At 37.8% G+C, this 14,076-nt stretch overlaps 1 pseudogene; it reads right to left on the bottom strand.

The window, feature by feature from the left end:
- Nucleotides 1-11,402: 11,402 nt before the first annotated feature.
- On the bottom strand, nt 11,403-12,186 carry LOC102177317 (annotated as a pseudogene).
- Nucleotides 12,187-14,076: the final 1,890 nt, after the last annotated feature.

Raw genomic sequence — 14,076 nt, 5'->3', positions numbered from 1 at the left:
GGTTATGGTTACCATCTTTCTAAATTCCATATACATGTGTTAGTATACTGTATTGCTGTTTTTCATTCAGGCTTACTTCACTCTGTATAATAGGCTCCACTTTCATCCACCTCATTAAACTGATTCAAATGTATTCTTTTTCATGGCTGAGTAATACTCCATTGTGTATATGTACCACAGCTTTCTTATCCATTCATCTGCTGATGGACATCTAGGTTGCTTCCAAGTCCTGGCTATTATAAACAGTGCTGTGATGAACATTGGGGTACACGTGTCTCTTTCAATTATGGTTTCTTCTGTGTGTATGCCCAGAAGTGGGATTGCTGGGTCATAAGGCAGTTCTATTTCCAGTTCTTTAAGGAATCTCCACACTGTTCTCCATAGTGGCTGTACTAGTCTGCATTCCCACCAACAGTGGAAGAAGGTTCCCTTTTCTCCACACCCTCTCCGGCATTTATTACTTGTAGACTTTAGGATTGCAGCCATTCTGACTGGCATGGAATGATACCTCATTGTGGTTTTGATTTGCTTTTCTCTGATAATGAGTGATGTTGAGCATTTTTTCATGTGTTTGTTAGCCATCTGTAGGTCTTCTTTGGGGAAATGTCTGTTTAGTTCTTTGGCCCACTTTTTGATTGGGTCATTTATTTTTCTGGAATTGAGCTGCAGGAGTTGCTTGTATACTTTTGAGATTAGTTGTTTGTCAGTTGCTTCATTTGCTATTTTTTTCTCCCATTCCAAATGCTGTCTTTTCACCTTGCTTATAGTTTTCTTTTTATCCAAAAGCTTTTAAATTTAATTAGGTCCCATTTGTTAATTTTTGCTTTTATTTCCAATATTCTTGGAGGTGGGTCATAGAGGATCCTGCTGTGATTTATATCGGAGACTGTGTTGCCTATGTTCTCCTCTAAGAGTTTTATAGTTTCTGGTCTTACATTTAGATCTTTAATCCATTTTGAGTTTATTTTTGTGTATGGTGTTAGAAAGTGTTCTAGTTTCATTCTTTTACAAGTGGTTGACCAGTTTTCCAAGCACCACTTGTTAAAGAGATTGTCTTTTCACCATTGTATATTCTTGCCTTCTTTGTCAAAGATATGGTGTCCATAGGTGCGTAGATTTATCTCTGGGCTTTCTATTTTGTTCCATTGATCTATATTTCTGTCTTTGTGCCAGTACCATACTGTCTTGATGTCTGTGGCTTTGTACTAGAGCCTGAAGTCAGGCAGGTTGATTTCTCCAGTACCATTCTTCTTTCTCAAGATTGCTTTGGTTATTCGAGGTTTATTGGTATTTCCATACAAATTGTGAAATTATTTGTTCCAGCTCTGTTAGAAATACCATTGGTAGCTAGATAGGGATTGCATTGAATCTATAGATTTTTTGGGTAGTATACTCATTTTCACTATGTTGATGCTTCAGATCCATGAACATGGTATATTTCTCCACCTATTAATGTCCTCTTTGATTTCTTTCATCAGTGTTTTATAGTTTCCTATATATAGGTCTTTTGTTTCTTTAGGTAGATATATTCCTAAGTATTTTATTCTTTTCGTTGCAATGATGAATGGAATTGTTTCCTTAATTTCTCTTTATATTTTCTCATTATCATTGTATAGGAATGCAAGGGATTTCATTGTGTTGATTTTATATCCTGCCACTTTACTATATTGATTGATTAGCTCTAGTAATTTTCTGGTGGGGTCTTTATGGTTTTCAGCATAGAGGATCATGTCATCTGCAAGCAATGAGAGTTTTACTTCTTCTTTTCCACTTTGGATTCCTTTTATTTCTTTTTCTGCTTTATTTCTGTGACCAAAACATCCAAAACTATGTTGAGTAGTAGTGGTGAAAGTGGACCCCCTTGTCTTATTCCTGACTTTAGGGGAAATGCTTTCCATTTTTCACCATTGAGGATAATGTTTCCTGTGGGTTTGTCACATATAGCTTTTATTATGTTGAGGTTTTTTCCTTCTATTCCTGCTTTCTGGAGAGTTTTTATCATAAATGGATGTTGAATTTTGTCAAAGGCTTTCTCTGCATCTATTGGGATAATCATATGTCTTTTATTTTTCAATTTGTTAATGTGGTGTATTATATTGATTGATTTGTGGATATTGAAGAATCCTTGCATCCCTGGGATAAAGCCCACTTGGTCATGATATATGACCTTTTTAATGTGTTGTTGTATTCTGATTGCTAGAATTTTTTTAAGGGTTTTTGTATCTGTGTTCATCAGTGATATTGGCCTGTAGTTTTCTTTTTTTTGTGACATCTTTGTCAGCTTTTGGTATGATGGTGGCCTCATAGAATGAGTTTGGAATTGTACCTTCCTCTGCAATTTTCTGGAAGAGTTTGAGTAGGATAGGTGTTAGTTCTTCCCTTAATTTTTGGTAGAATTCAGCTGTGAAGCCGTCTGGACCTGGGCTTTTGTTTGCTGGAAGGTTTCTGATTACAGTTTCAATTTCCATGCTTGTGATGGGTCTGTTAAGATTTTCTATTTCTTCCTGGTTCAGTTTTGGAAAGTTGTACTTTTCTAAGAATTTGTCCATTTCTTCCAAGTTATCCATTTTATTGGCATATAATTGCTGATAGTAGTCTCTTATGATCCTTTGTATTTCTGTGTTGTCTGTTGTGATCTCTGCATTTTCATTTCTAATTTTATTGATTTGATTTTCCTCCCTTTGTTTCTTGATGAGTCTGCCTAATGATTTGTCAATTTTATTTATACTTTCAAAGAACCAGCTTTTGGCTTTGTTGATTTTTGTTATGGTCTCTTTTGTTTCTTTTGCATTTATTTCTGCCCTAATTTTTCAGATTTCTTTCCTTCTACTAATCCTGGGGTTCTTCATTTCTTCCTTTTCTAGTTGCTTTAGGTATGGAGTTGGTTATTTAATTGACTTTTTTCTTGTTTCTTGAGGTATGCATGTACTGCTATGAACCTTCCCCTTAGCACTGTTTTTACAGTTTCCTACAGGTTTGAGATTGTGTTTTCATTTTCGTTTGCTCTTATGCATATTTTGATTTCTTTTTTTTTTTCTTCTGTAATCTTTTGGTTATTAAGCAGTGTGTCGTTCAGCCTCCATATGTTAGAAATTTTAGTAGTTTTTCTCCTGTAATTGAGATCTACTAATGATTTTAATTTTTTTGAATTTACCAAGGCTTGATTTATGGCCAAGAATGTGATCTATCCTGGAGAAGGTTCCGTGTGCGCTTGAGAAAAAGATGAAATTCATTGTTTTGTGGTGAAATGTCCTATAGATATCTATTAGGTCTAACTGATCTATTGTATCATTTAAAGATTGTGTTTCCTTTTTAATTTTTTGTTTAGTTGATCTATCCATAGGTGTGAGTGGAATATTAAAGTCTCCCACTATTACTGTGCTATTGTTAATTTCCCCTTTCATAATTGTTAGCATTTGTCTTATATATTGTGGTGTTCCTATGTTAAGTCCATATATATTTATACTTGTTATATCTTCTTCTTGGATTGATCCTTTCATCATTATGTAGTGTCTTTTTTGTCTCTTTTTACAGCCTTTGTTATAAAGTCTATTTTATCTGATATGAGTATTGCTACTCCTGCTTTCTTTTGGTCTCTATTTGCATGGAATATATTTTTTTAGCCCTTCATTTTCAGTCTGTATGTGTCTCTTGTTTTGAGGTAGGTCTCTTGTAGACAACATATATAGACATCTGTAGACAACATATACATATGTTTTTGTATCCATTCAGCCAGTCCTTGTCTTTTGGTTTGGCCATTCAACCCATTTATATTTAAGGTAATTATTGATAAGTATGGTCCCATTGCCATTTACTTTATTGTTTTTGGGTTCAAGTTTATGCACCCTTTTTGTGTTTCCTGTCTAAAGATCCTTTAGCATTTGTTGGAGAGCTGGTTTGGTGGTGCTGAATTCTCTCAGCTTTTGCTTGTCTGTAAAACTTTTTATTTCTCCTTCATATTTGAATGAGATCCTTGCTGGGTACAGTAATCTGGGCTGTAGGTTATTTTCTTTCATCACTTTAAGTATGTCCTGCCATTCCCTCCTGGCCTGAAAAGTTTCAGCTGTTTTCCTTATGGGAATCCCCTTGTGTGTTATTTGTTATTTTTCCCTTGCTGCTTTTAATATTTGTTCTTTGTGTTTGACCTTTGTTAATTTGATTAATATGTGCCTTGGTGTGTTCACCTTGGTTTATCCTCTTTGGGACTTTCTGGGTTTCTTGGACTTGGGTGATTATTTCCTTCCCCATTTTAGGGAAATTTTCAACTGTTATCTCTTCACATATTTTCTCATGGTCTTTCTTTTTGTCTTCTTCTTCTGGGACTCCTAGGAGTCAAATGTTGGGGTGTTTAACATTGTCCCAGTGGTCTCTGAGATTGTCCTCATTTCTTTCAATTTGTTTTTCTTTTTTCCTCTCTGATTCATTTATTTCTACCATTCTATCTTCTATTTCACTAATCCTATCTTCTGCCTCAGTTATTCTACTGTTTGTTCTCTCCAGAGTGTTTTTGATCTTATTTATTGCATTATTCATTATATATTGACTCATTTTTATTTCTTCAATGTCCTTGTTACACTTTTCTTGCATCTTCTCAATCCTTGTCTACAGGCTATTTATCTGTGATTCCATTTTTTTTTTTTCATGACTTTGGATCATTTTCACTGTCATTATTTGGAATTCTTTATCACGTAGATTCCCTATCTCTTCCTCTTTTGTTTTATTTGGTGGGCATTTATCCTGTTCCTTTACCTGCTGGTTATTCCTCTGTCTCTTCATCTTGTGTATATTGCTGTGTTTGGGGTGGATTTTCTGTATTCTGGCAGTTTGTGGAGTTCTCTTTATTGTGGAGTTTCCTCACTGTGGGTGGGGTTGTACAGGTGGCTTGTCAAGGTTTCTTGTTTAGAGAAGATTGTGTCAGTGTCTGTTGGGTGGAGCTGGATTTCTTCTCTCTGGAGTGCAATGAAGTATCCAGTAATGAGTTATGAGGTGTTACTGGATTTGGAGTAACTTTGGGCAGCCTGTATATTAAAGCTCAGGGGTGTGTTCCTGTGTTGCTGGAGAATTTGCCTGGTATGTCTTGCTCTGGAACTTGTTGGCCCTTGGATGGTGCTTGGTTTCAGCATAGGTATGGAGGCATTTGATGAGCTCCTGTAGATTACTGTTCCTTGGAGTCAGGCGTTCTCTGTGGTTCTCAGGATTTGGACTTAAGCCTCCTGCTTCTGGTTTTCAGTCCTATTTTTACAGTAGTCTCAAGACTTCTCCATCTATACAGCACCATTGATAAAACATCAAGGTTAAAGATGAAAAGTTTCTCCATAGTGAAGGACACCCAGAGAGGTTCCCAGAGTTTCATGGAGAAGAGAAGAGGGAGGAGGGAGTTAGAGATGACCCAAATGAGATGAGGTGGAATCAAGAGAGGAGAGAGCAAACTAGGCAGTAATCACTTCCTTATGTGCACTCCCCAGTCTGGACTGCTCAGAGATTTTCACAGAGTAATACAGAGATGAGAAGAGGGGGGAAGGAGACTGAGGTGGCCAGGAGGATAAAGGCGGGAATCAAAAGGAGCCAGACAGATCCAACCAGTAATAAGTTCTTTAAGTGTTCTCCATCATCTGGAACCCACAAAGAGATTCACAGAGTTGGGTAGAGAAGAGAAGGGGGAGGGAGGAGATAGAGGCGACCTGGTGGAGAAAAAGGAGAGTCCAAAGGGGGAGAGAGCAGTCAAGCCAGTAATCTGGCTCCCAAGTAAAAATGGATACTGAAGATTGGGTTCTTAAAGGTACAAAATTGATAACAAATAGCAAAAAACAAAAATTAAAAATCTAGAGTAGAGTTTGTATTTTCAAAGATACAATATTAAAGAAAAAAGTCACAAAAATTATATATATATACATATATATATATGAAGTTTGCTTTAAAAATAGATTTTCTGGTTTATTTTTTGCAAAGTAATAGTAGGTTATAAAAATGAAAATTAAAGGAGTAATAGAGGACTTAAAATTTTTAAAAAATTAAATAAGAATGATAGTAAAAATAGTAAAAATATATCTAGGACTTTCTCTGGTGTTGTCGTGGGCAGTGTGGGGTCAGTTCATTTTCAGATAGTTCCTTGGTCTGGCTTATATTTGTCAAGATCTATAGGTCCCATCCTATGTAGTCGGTACTAACTACAGGATTTTAATCTATTACATCTGTCACTTTCAAGGCAGTTCCCTCTGTTTTAGCTTCTTCTGTTTGCTGGTCTCTTTAGTGTCTAATTTCCACCCTGACACGAGGGGGTGGTGGTGGACACTTTTTTTAGGCTCACTTGTTCAGTCGCACTGTGGGGAGGGAGGGACACTGCAAACAAATAACACTGGTGTGTGCTTGCAGTGTCTCAGCCACATTGGGCATGACCCAGCTCACAGTGCATGTGCCCTCCCTGCCCACACTGCTCAGGCTCTAAGTTGCTCCACTGGGAGCCATCCGAGGCCAACCGTGGGCTGCAGGCACCTCCCAGGTCTAAGACGCTCAGGTTTAGGCACTCGGGTAGTCCTCAGAGGTTCAGACTTGTTTGGGCTTGCGTTTTGTGCCCTTCCCAGGTCCAAGCAGCTCTGGTGATCAGGTGTTTGGTGAGCGCGGTTGCTGCCACTTATTGCCTCCCCATCCTTGCCACTCAGTTTTCTGGGTGTACAACCGGCACACCTTCTCAGGTGGATGTTGACCATCCATAACTGCAAGAAGTCTTAGTTAGCAAAGAAGCCTGCTTGCAGTTTGGTAGATAATGTCTCTCTGGGGCTGCGATTGCCCTCTTCCGGCTCTGGCTGCCTGTCACTGGAGGGGGATGGTCTGCAACGGGCTAGCTCTGTTCAGTTCTTTGTTCTGCACGCAGGCCTGGTAATGTCTTAGGTTAGGGCTTTTCCTGTGGTAGCTATCCCACAGTCTGGTTTTCTAGCCCGTTAGTTCCCTCAGATTGCTCCCATGGCATTCAGGCCTGGTACATACTCTAAGCAATGCAGCCCGTGCCTCCCTGCCCAACCCCCACTTGCTAGTGGCAGGTGCAGGCATCTGCACTGCTTCTCCGGCTGGGAGAGTTACTGTTGGGCTCATAATCTGTGGGTTTTAATTATTTTTTTATTTATCCTCCCAGTTATGTTGCCCTCTGTGGTTCCAAGGCTCACCACAGACTTGGCAGTGAGAGTGTTTCCTGGTGTTTGGAAACTTCTCTCTTTTTAAGACTCCCTTCCCAGGACAGAGCTCCATCCCTACGTCTTCTCTCTTTTTTTTTTTTTTTTTTTTTTTTGTCTTTTATATTTTTTCCTACCTGTTTTCGAAGACCCTGGGCTGCTTTTCTGGGTGCCTGATGTCCTCTGCCAGAATTCAGAAGTTGTTTTGTGGAATTTACTCATCATTCAAATGTTCTTCTGATGAATTTGTGGGGGAGAAAGAGGTCTCCCGGTCCTATTCATCCACCGTCTTAGGACCGCCCTCCCCCCATTGATCGTTTAGATGCATGTTGTTTAAGCCTTCACATGTTTGTGATTTTTGCAGTTTATTTCCATGTAATTGATTTCTAGTCTAGTCTCATAGCATGGTGGTTAGAAAATATGGTTGATATGATTTCAGTTTTCTTAAATTTACCAAGACTTGTTTTGTCATCTAGCATGTGATCTGTCCTGGATAATGTTTCATGTGCACTTGAAAAGAATTTCTAGTCTCTTGTTGTTCTACTCTGTAATTTTAAGGCCAGTGTTTATTGATTTTCTGTCTGGATGATCACTCCATTGGTGTAGGTGGGATGTTAAAGTTTCCTGTTTATTATGTTATTGTCAATTTCTTACTTTATGTCTGTTAATATTTGCTTTAGGCATTTATGTACTTATGCTGGCACATATGTATTTACAAGTGTTATATATTCTTCTTGTATATATCCCTTTATCATTATGTAATGTCCTTCTTTGTCTTATTATAGTGTTTGTTCTAAGGTCTATTTTGTTTGATATAAGTATTGCTACCTCTGCTTTCTTTCCATTTCCACTCCATGGCATATGTTTTTCTATTTTTTCATTTTCAGTTCATGTGTGTCTTGAAAACCTAGGTGAATCTCTTATAAGTAACATATATTGAGCTGGCCAAAAAGTTTTTTTGAGGCTCCAAGGGAACTCTTTGTTCAGCACAATATATGGGCTTTATTTTTATATGCATTCAGCCACTCTTTTAATTGGAAAGTAAAGTCCATTTATATTTAAAGTAATTCCTGATAAACATATTCCTTTGTGTCCCTTTATTTTACTTTTGCTGTCTTCCCTTGTGATTCGGTAACTATCTTCAGTGTTATGTTTGGATTCTTTTCAGTTTTTGGTGTTCTGCATCTATTATGGATTTTCAGTTGTGCTTATCATGAGTTTTGTATATATATATATATATATAATTTATTTATATATTTATTTATATATTTATATTTATATAACCATATCTCATCCCTATGCCATCTCAGAGGTCTTTCAAACTATTCCCATATTTTTTTTATTTAATTTTTTTTTTTTTTTTACTTTACAATACTGTATTGGTTTTGCCATACATTGACATGAGTCCACCACAGGTGTATATGAGTTCCCATATTATTTTCTTTTTTCCGTTTGGCTAAAATAATTTCCTCTATTATGTCTTCCAGTTTTCTGATATATCCCTAAGTATAATATTATCTAATCTACTGTTGACTCATCTAAGTGTGTTTTTAAATTATTACTACATTATTTATCTCTGTTTGGTTCCTCTTTATATCGTCTCTCTCTCTCTCTCTCTCTCTCTTTTTTTTTTTTTTTTACTGTTCTAACTGTGTCCAATTTTTTTTTTTTTTTTTTTTGTCCTGAGTTCTTTGAGCATCTTTAAGATTATTGCTAAGAATGCTTTATTGGGTAGATTGCTTATCTCCAATTCAATTAGTTCTTATTCTGGGATTTTTTTTTCCCTTGTTCCTCCATTTGAAACATATTCCTATGTCACCTATTTTGTCTAATTTGCTTTCATTTCTATGTATCTGGTAAGCTGTTTACATTTTCCTATCTTAGAGAAATGGCTTTATGTAGGATACATGCTATGGGGCTTAGCAGCATGCTTCCTTCTTGTCACCAGAGCTATATGCTTTTGGAGTGATCCTTGTGTGGGTTATGTGGGTCTTTCTGCTATGATAAGCTGACAACTATAGAAACTTGTAAGCATGGCTATCTCCTAGTCTAGTTGGCTGCCAGGCCCTGCCTTGCGTGGAGATTGCTGGCTTCTGGTATATGGGGCAGGGTCCTTCCATGGCTAGCTGCATGACCAGGAGAGTCCCCAAACTGGTGCCAGTACACTGGTATATGGTGCCATGTCATAAGGTAGTTGACTGTAGGGTTAGGATCCCAGAACTAGTATCCACCTACTGTTGGGCTGGGCCATGGCTGAAGGCAGGTGGCTGAGAAGCTGAAGCTGTCCTGGGGATGGTGTCAACCTCCTCATGGGTGGATCTGGTGCTTGGGCATCTTAAGGTCCTGCCTTCCCACTAGTGGGTAAGTTTTGATCCCCCAAAATACTACCAGCACATTATGTGCCGAGCTAAGACCTGGGGTCTCTGGCTGTGAGATGGAGTCCTAGAGTTGGTATCCACCCAATAATAGATAGAGCTAGGAACAAAAGAGTTCTGGGGCTAGTTCTGGCCCACCGAATCCTGGGGTCTCTGGGTGCAGTGTGCAAAGGTCCCAGAATTGATGTTCACACACAAGTGAGAAGGTCTAGGACTGAATCATCCTAGGCCCAATTCCCACTGCTGAGGAATAAGGCTGGACCCCAGGGCTGGTTCTGGCCCACTGGTAGGTCAAGCTTGATACTGAGTACTCTTAACTCTGAGGTCTTGACTTCACAGACTTGTCGTCCTGTTGGGGGTGAGGCTGGGTTTTGGGTATTGTGGTGAGTAGGGCCAGTTTCAAGGGAGCTAAGGGGAGGTTCTACATCAACCAGCCTGCTACAGAAAGGATCTCAAAATGGTGTTTCCAACATCGCTGATGGTGGTCCTACTTCAAGACAGCCCTGAGATCCCTTGGAACTGATCCTATTCGCCACAACACACAAAACCTAGCCTCACCAACAACAGGACAACAGGTCCAAAAATGGCTGCAGCCACTGTTTATAGCACTAGAGTGAGTCCCAATTGTCTTCTTTCCAAGATCAGCAAGTGAATATAATCCGAGTTACTTTCAAATTGTTACTTGTGTCCTGGATCTCAGAGCTTGTGAGATTTTGTGTGTGCCCTTTAAGAGGGGAGCCTCTATTTCCCACAGCACTTAAGTTTTCCTGAAAGTGAGCCCCACTGGGCTTGAAAGCCAAATGTTTATCTTTCTAGTTCAGTGTCTCTGGCTTGGGGAGCTCAGTGTGGGGCTTGGACCCTTATTCCTTGTGGATAGTCTCTGCAGTTGCAATTATTCTCCTGTTTGGGGGTCACTTACCCAGGGATATGACTCTTGACTATACTGTGTGTCCACTCCTCCTTTCCATCTTGTGGCTACTTCTTTACATCTTTAGTTGTAAACTATCTTTTCTGTTAGTGTTCAGGATGTTCTCATCACTAATTGACCTGTAAGTATTTGTAATTATGGTGTGCTTGTGGAAGAAGGTGAGATCAGGGTCTTCCTACTCTGTCACCTTGGCCACTCCACCTCTGTGTGTGTATGTATATATATATATATATATATATATATATATATATATATATATATATATATATTTAATAAAGTTAGGATTATGTTGCTCTCCTATGCATTTTTAAATGTGTAGACAATTCATCTGTGTCCATCTGTTTTCAATTTGCATTTTGCTTCTTACAAGAAAAGGTGAAAATTTTGTACCCATTGTTGAGGAACAGGTGTACAATTGATTTTGTTATTTATCCTTTTCTATAAGGAAAGATATTTTCTCACATATATGCTCCATAGAACAGTGCTTCCATTTTGACAGAAAATATAGGCATTAATTTTTTTTTCAAAATGATCATTTTGAGGATGAATGGAAGAGAGCCACGTTTCATTGAGGCATGTAAGTATAACACTTTTTTAAAGAAAGATCTTCAAGGTGACATAGATAAATTGATAGAGCATATAGATTATTCTTTTAATTATAAAAGTAATTCTTTTCTTACATTACTTTGGAAGCATCCCAAAATTCAGAGAGATAGTTTTAAAACCCTCTTTCCTATGCTGAATTTCCAAAGCACCATCCTTGCATTTCACACATGACTGAAGAACCAAACTACCACTTTCTGAAAATCCATCAGAAAATTCTGAGATCTTAAAATAATACACAACTGGATAAAAACAGCAACTTAGATTTGCAAGAGACAGGGAAATGATATGGAAAAATAGTGGTCTTAATAAAGGAGCAGTTTTAAAAGACTATTGCTTCACCACCATAAAGAATGGGAAGTTGAGGTAGTAAGATGTGAAACACACAGTGAATACTACCACACACATCAGGACCATCCACAAGGCCTTTTTTCTCTTTGGTAGTTTGAGGGGGAACTTGGAATTGTTATAAAAGTTTTCCTGTTCTCCCTGTACAATAAGTAATAATTGCAACAGAGAATACAAACTCTCCAAGTTCAACTACAGTTATGCCAATGGTAGATGCTATGCTAATGTATTGAAGCCCTAAATCAGCAAGTCAGGGTTCAGAGGGTTCAGTGTTGTTGTCTAACCCAACATTTCTCAGAACTGGAAGTGGCAAACAGGCAGTACCCACCATCACTCAGATGGCAGCACTGATGCTCAGATTGTACCTATTCCAGCCTCTGGTCCTGAAGGGCTTGAGGAGAAAGAAGTATCTCTGAAGGCTGTTGCATGTCAAGAAACAAATGCTGGCATAGATATTGAGATACTTCAGGTAAAAGTACAGAAAGCAAAGGGTCCTCTGGAAAGGCCAATGGTGGCTGATTTAATAATAAATCCAGAGGGGTAAGGACAGCACATGAGCACAATTAGCCACAGAGAAGTTGATCATGGAAATAATGGCTTTATTAGTCTTGCTGATGAAGTGACAGAGAACCCACAAGGCTATACTGTTGGCCCGTAGACTAGGGATAAATCTTAAGATGTAAGTAGCTGCATAGAGGGAGTACTGAAATGACATTTGAAGATCAGTGTACTTTGCTCTTGTACTGTTTGTGCTGTTGCTTCCCATCTGGAGGATTTGTATTCCTTCCTTAGGGAAAGCATCAGAATGAGTATTTCTGCAGAAAATAGTCTATAAATGTAGTAAAGGGCATATCAGTCCATGTTTGGGTATACAAATAAACTTGTCTAGCAAAGAAGTATCCAAGTGTGAACTTTCATAAATTCAAAAGATCCTTTCTATATATACTGAAAATAGCTTGCCAATCTACAAATGGATAACAGTATTGTCGAAGATATTTTGGGGTATCAAAAAAATCACTATATTGGCAATAGCCTCAGTCAGATTTTTTCCTTAGTAGTCAAAAGAAGAAGTAATCAAGCTTGCAGAGATAACCAACAAGCAAGTCTTCACTGACAAATAGTCCCTAAACATATATTTTAAGATTCTTGATTTACATTCAGTTTTACAATTTTATCTGTTGTCAAAATTTGAGATCTAAGTTTCCCTGTCTTCAGCCTATCTTTAATGGCAACCTTACCAGGGATTAGATGACTGCTGACATAAGTCTATGAACATTTAGGAATGAAACGTGGGATAAAGGCCTGGGGAAAGAACTAGCTGGTCACTAGGCCTTGGGAAGATAAGTGTTTGGAAAAAATAGTGCAACTCAGATAACCATTGTCTCTTTCAGAATTTGTCTAAGAGCACAATCAGCTCTATTTACATAACTTTGCACTTTCTTGAAGCTTCAGTAACTTTAGAGATCTGTGTTTATTAATAAAATTACAGTAACTTCAGACATTCATGTTTATTGAGACTATCCTTGCAACCATTGCAAGCAACTACCAGAGTGTGTGAAGGACTAAAGGATATCTGGTGGTAGATGTAGCAAAAGAGGTTGCCTCTACCTCAGCTCTTAGGGCATGTTCAGTGAAAAAGTTATTAATGTGGACAGTTACATTTCTAGCAATCATATTTGTCAGAAATCCTTCCCTTTAGTAAGCCAAAAATCCACATCCTTGTGGTAGGCAAACCAGTTTTGCCTACCAAAACTAAATAAATTCTACTTCCTGTTATGCATGAAATTCTTGAAATATCTAAAGATAGCAATTCTGTCATTTCTCAAATCTTCCCTTATCCAGGTTAAATATCCATCCCAAATATGAAATAGTTCTTACACTTGACTTTGGATAAGAACATTTTCCTTTTAGTCAAAAGGGACTACAATACAGCTTACTTTGCCCATGAAAATGACAGTTTAGGAACCCCTATGTTTGATTTTTTAGGAAATATAACGTGTATTTGATTGCAGAACAAAAGGATAACTGTGTTCTTAATATTCTCGTGATTTTCATCACTTGTAAAAGTAGTTAGTTTGCTTCACATTTATAAAATTAAAAGGAAAATAAAACAGACTTAACAGTAACTATTGAAAGCAATATAGGGTCAAGGATAGTGCCTAAACACAACCAATTAAAAAAATGTAAAAATCAGTCCACCCATGCACAGTTCATACAGTGTCAAACAACCTATTTGGTTCATTTGTGTTGACTACATGGGGCTCTTTGATAAACTGTATTTACTAACTGACTGTTGATTGCAATCAATCAGTTCATTACAGTAAACAGCTACTTTAAATGTGCTGTTGTTCCCCGCCCCCCACCACTGAGTTGATTGTTTTGTTTAATTGACCAGTTAGTTTAACAAAATGTAGCTAAAGGCCAATACTATCTTTTTTGTGGTTTGTTTATTCACTGAACTAACTAAAATAATTGATCTTATGTTCTCTATGTGCGTGGTGTGTGTGTGTGTGCACATGCACCCTCAGTTGTGTTCAACTAATAAAAAGCCATATAAGGTAGAACAAAATTATTCTTTAAATAAAACTTAAGGAACAGTTAATATACATGAACTCTTCCCTGATTAACTTTGGTTTTGTTATAGTAATTGTTAACA

The sequence above is a fragment of the Capra hircus genome (assembly GCF_001704415.2).
Source record: "Capra hircus breed San Clemente chromosome X unlocalized genomic scaffold, ASM170441v1, whole genome shotgun sequence".
In the NCBI taxonomy this organism is placed as follows: Eukaryota; Metazoa; Chordata; class Mammalia; order Artiodactyla; family Bovidae; genus Capra; species Capra hircus.
This window is presented reverse-complemented; position numbering and strand designations above follow the sequence as displayed.